The sequence below is a fragment of the Hoplias malabaricus genome, chromosome 2, assembly GCF_029633855.1.
Source record: "Hoplias malabaricus isolate fHopMal1 chromosome 2, fHopMal1.hap1, whole genome shotgun sequence".
Taxonomy (NCBI): domain Eukaryota; kingdom Metazoa; phylum Chordata; class Actinopteri; order Characiformes; family Erythrinidae; genus Hoplias; species Hoplias malabaricus.
This window is the reverse complement of record NC_089801.1, coordinates 36170888-36176259: the sequence shown is the minus strand read 5'-3', so window position 1 is coordinate 36176259 and position 5372 is coordinate 36170888. Positions and strand designations below refer to the sequence as shown.

The 5372-nt window shown below is 38.6% G+C and overlaps 1 long non-coding RNA gene across 1 annotated transcript; it reads right to left on the bottom strand.

Annotated features, from left to right (window-relative positions):
• Positions 1 to 2444: 2444 nt before the first annotated feature.
• Positions 2445 to 4049, bottom strand: LOC136682922 (uncharacterized). The gene is made up of 3 exons (XR_010798712.1): positions 3941 to 4049; positions 3463 to 3596; positions 2445 to 2577 (listed from the first exon to the last, which is right to left on the bottom strand). It is a non-coding gene; the product is annotated as an uncharacterized lncRNA (long non-coding RNA).
• Positions 4050 to 5372: the final 1323 nt, after the last annotated feature.

The window sequence follows — 5372 nt, the reverse complement described above, 5'->3', positions numbered from 1 at the left end:
TTCTCATCTTGCCTTTTTTTTAGATTTAAAAAAAAATCTATTAAAGTTTTTATTAATATTTAAAATTGTTTCTGGTATCTATTTTTAGCTAGGGTTTTTACCCAGGTGGATGCCATTATTAAGGCATGTGTCACTTACCCAAAAAAAGTGCTGCATGTTCATTACAATCAATCAAGTGTAAACCACATTCTATTTGTTTCATTCATTCATTCATTATCTGTAACCCTTATCCAGTTCAGGGTCACGGTGGGTCCAGAGCCTACCTGGAATCATTGGGCACAAGGCGGGAATACACCCTGGAGGGGGCGCCAGTCCTTCACAGGGCAACACAGACACACACACACACATTCACTCACCACCTACGGACACTTTTGAGTCACCAATCCACCTACCAACGTGTGTTTTTGAACTGTGGGAGGAAACTGGAGCACCTGGAGGAAACCCACACAAACACGGGGAGAACACACCAACTCCTCAAATACAGTTACCTGGAGCGGGAATCGAACCCACAACCTACAGGTTCCTGGAGCTGTGTGACTGCAACACTACCTGCTGCACCACCGTGCCACCCCTATTTGTTTTAGTTATTCAAAATTAAAAAAATATACTTTTCTGTTGCAATGGAAATCTGCAGCCACACTATCCCTTTGTGCAATTACAGAAGCATGTTTATGTTACAGAAACATGTTGTACTCAATTTTGTGCAAGGTAAAAACAGGGCACAATACTGGACCCCTCTGTGGGTTTTATTCTGGGCAACACCAAAAAAAACAACGTTCACAAGAATAATAATCACAGATCATGAAAATGTACATGTGGAGCTATTAAATGATGGGGGAATATTTCACATGGATTAGACACATGCACAAACATATATACACATATACATACATGTATTTGATGTCTATCTTTATTGAATCACAGATCTCAGGAAAGAGATAACATTTTGTATAATGTCGATTCCAAGCTGGTCTCTGGAACCACCAAGTGGATTAAATTGAGAAACCAGCAACTCCATGTCTGCAGGATTTAAAGTGAAATGAACTTCAGGCACAGTAACTCTCTCTGGCCAGTCCACTAGAAGTTCCCCACCTTCAGTACGGACTTCTCCAGTCATAGCAGCAGCATTGGGTGCCTCCTGCAGATTGCCTTCGCTTGTTAAAGCACTTGACCTAAAGAGGTCATGCATTGCTGTGCTTGTCTGTCCCTGCTGTTCCAAGCAACCTCTGACAAAAAGTTGCATTGGGCTCTGGTGTCGTTCAGTCCTTAACCCATGATTATTCCACTGGCTGGCAAAGGCTTCCAAATCCCTGTTAATCCTGGGTAAGTACACATAATGAAGAGCCCAGAGATGTACTTCATTGTTGATATCCACAATACCTTCACTTTCAAGGAAACTGAAGAGATCATAGTAAACATTTGTCATTCCCCTCCACAGGTCACCCCAGAGTCTCTCAATACGCTGGTTGTGTGTGCTTCTTCCTCTAAGAGCACTGCCTCTCTCAGTGCCCCTAAAAATGTTCATCAGCAAACACACAGCATTGTTCTCTCCACCATGATCAGTTCTGATTCTAGAGGGCACCCCATACTTGGCCACTGCGTTTATGAAGCTGTCCATCACAGTGTTACTTCGGTTGTTGTTGGAGGCATTTAGGAAAACAATGAGACGACTATATCCATCAATGCCTCCATGAATAACTATCCTCCATCTAAAAATTGTAAAAAAAAAAAAAAAAAAGAAATTAAGAATAGTACATTACACAAATAAGCAGTGTTTTGTTTAACAAAAAATCATGCCTTTAAGCTGTATGTACCTTATCAGTTTGTGGTTTCCGTCAAGGTGCCAAACAGAGTTTGGTCCAGCCACATGGTACACTCTCCGATGCAGAGTCTGAGACATTGCTCTGAGTGCTGCTGCTGTAGGGTTGACCCGTCTCATACTTGCACGCACTCTGTGTCTCTGCACACGAATTCCATTCACACGTAACTGTGCCCTAACAGCCTCTGGTCCAAGCTTGTCATTACCAGCCACTATGTCTCTAATCATGTTATCCAAAGCAGAGTCTGACATATCAGAATATGAGGCAGAATGTGAGAGTCTGAAGCGCCTGAAAACCAGAGACAATACAACTATAAATATTTCATACATACATACAGACCTATGCACACACACTTCAGTTATATTTCATTATATTTCTATTTCAAGTTTCTATTCTCTTCTTCCTAGTAGGATTTTGTCAGTGTAGATCTTATGGTCAAAAGTTATAAATCAATATTCACCTCTGGAGTTAGTTACAAAACTGCAGGTATTTCTCAAAATTAACATTGGGCAAAATAATGCACATATTAAATATACAATTCACTTCATTACATCAACAATGACATTATAGGAGTTAAATATATTTACACACCTCACACAGCGTTTTACTGTACTCAAAGACACATGCAGAATATCAGCCTTCTGTGGCATTGTAAAACCACACGACCTGAGAAATGACAGCTGGTCTCTGGTGATGGAGTAACGTGGACGACCCCTAGTGCCACTAGAAACCAGTGGTGCCTGGTAACATGAACTGGCTGCAACAATAGCACAAATTAATTTCCAGGTTCAAATGATGCCCTGTTCCCCATAGAGTACACCACATTAAAATAACACAAACATAATTAGAATAATTTATATTTGCCAAACATGTTACAAAAATTGTTTTAGCAAGGGCACAAGCAACATGGTGACTAGACAGCACTAAGATTATGAACAGTATTAAATTAACGAAAAAACTTCAATACTGTAAACATAAAAAAGGGCATGTCAGATATTTCAGCATGTCGTTATCTGTACATATAAATTGTACTATAAAACATAAAACCTATGACAAACATATTACAGAGTGATAAGGATATTAGTGAAAAAAATTATCTTGTACAGTTGTGAAAATAAACATTTTGCTCCATGAGAAGGAAAGTTTGGTTGTGGTATTACACATTTAAAATGCAAAGTTTCCCCTTATTAATGAGCTACAGCCCTGTTATCATGTCTCATTGTCCTAAATTTGAATCTATTCTGTTAACAAATGAATTGGAGGTAACAATATTATGTTTTTTTTTGTCATCTTGTATATTTGGGCTTGCATGAAAGTTTTTTCTTTAATTTCATGTGAAAAGTGTTCATGATCATTCTACTGAGGAGCTAGGAGACTTTACAAATGTTTCAGTTTTCCTTTGCAGTGGTGGACATGTCAGCCGTAATTCAGTCCTAATATAAATGTGACTACGTATTGTGACATTGCATGAGATTTTGGAAAATTAATGTATAAAACATCTAGCACCAATAATACATGCATCTGGGTTATTCATTGGAGGGTCACAAATTCACACACGAAGACAAACTCCACTCACTTATCAAATAAACTAATTCATCTGAGCACAATATTATGGCTATTCATGAGAATGTTTAAACAGTACCTTGGTGTGGGTGCTGAATGCTTTCCCGAACCACCTGGCAGTATTCAGTGATGTCGTTAATTAGACGATCTGCTGCAGGAATGCTTACCAGTCTCTCCCTGGCCCAGGCCAGGCTCCTTTTCATGGTTTCCATTCTATAAAAAATAAACAAAATTGTAATACATGTTGACCAATATGTGGGAACAGATCTACCTTCTGCATGTTTCAATTCCAACCCACATCTAACACCGAAATACCGTGTCCCACTACTAGCTCGTAGCTAATAATTGTCTTAAATAGGATGTGTTGTGTTGGGTCAGCAGTCATACCAGGTGAAATTGCTTTTCTTTAGCATGGTGTCCTGCATTTTAGGAATTTCTTTAATAACGTAGCTACATCTGTACATAATAATGTACCACCTCTACAGATCATTGCACAATACAAGCATAATACAAACTCTAGGAAAGTAAAGTTTAACTGCATGGGGATTGAACTATACCTAATTAACGTTGACTGAAGTACATCACGTCCAGGATTGTCATTTAAAAGGACCCGAGTGCAGTCATTCAGAGTCCGCCTACAACGCAAAATAAAGTTTTGTCTAGCCATTTTCTTGTTAAGCTAAATGTGAAACTTGCTAACTAGCTTCACTGGCCAATTAAAATGCGTCCAACCAGGTGACTACAGACACGCTGACATTTTTGCTGACATCTGCTGTTCAAAAGACAACATTTCTGTTGCATATAACCACAAATCACAATATTTTGCAAACTGAATACTTAGTACATCAGTATAATGCTTTGCATCATATCATCTACTGTAGCTAATGTATCTACAGTATATTTCATATCTGAATTCTCATTTCACGCTTTTTTAATATGTGCTTGATTATATATATATATATATAAATATATATATATATTTATTTTTTTGTCCAAAATACTAAAATGTTACTAAAATGTTAATAATAAGAGAGATAAATCTTTAAAATGTATATTTTAACATTTGGAATAATAAACTCCATCCAGAATGACTGAGTTCTGTAGTGAACTGAGTTGGTCTGATCTTCTCAGTCAGTGATTGGACAATTGGAGTTCAAATGGATTGGCTTTCATGGCCGGCAGGTGGAGCTCATTATCTTATTTTAAAACGCCGCTTTTAACGCCGTCGGTTTGGCTTTAGAACGGCGTAAAAAACGCCGTTTTGAACCCTGGTATTTTAACGGCGTAAAAGACGGCGGTATTTATACTTTCACGGCGTAATTAACGTCGCTACGCCGGGAGAAACGCCGTATTTTTCGGCGTTTTATAAAGTAAACACGTCTTTTTTGCCGTTTTTTGACCCTCTTGGCGTTCCATATGTGTTCACACGTTTAGAGCCCAATGGCGTTCTATACTGTGTCGTTGAATGTCCTCTTCAGCGTACGTCTTCGTTCCTCGTGTCTCCTTCACTCGACTAGCGACACTAATCTAAATGTGTTTATTTCCCTGAGATCTGACAGTACTGCTCCATTAGGCTGCTTTATCCTGCCCTCTGAGTATTTACAACATTTTCGCAAAACATAAATTTAATATTTTTCCTGCAGTATCCTGCATTTAACTGAGTCCACTAGATGGCGCGCGTTAAACACTACTGACCCCTGTTAAAGCCGAGTCTGTCTACAGTTATTAGTTCGTCACCTTTGTCACTAGGTTGAGTGCTGCTACTCCTCTGGAGTCACTGATCACCCCGGTGTGATCTAAACACTCGACTGACGTCACACATAAACCGGTAACTTCTGTTGAAAGTGCTGCTTTAAACTCTGTTGGTTTTGTTTAGACTGCGATACACCAACAGAAACAAAGATAAATAGAAATACATTAAGAAATCATTCACGCATAAACATTCACATAATTAAATGATTGAATTAAATAAATAAAGGATTCAATTAA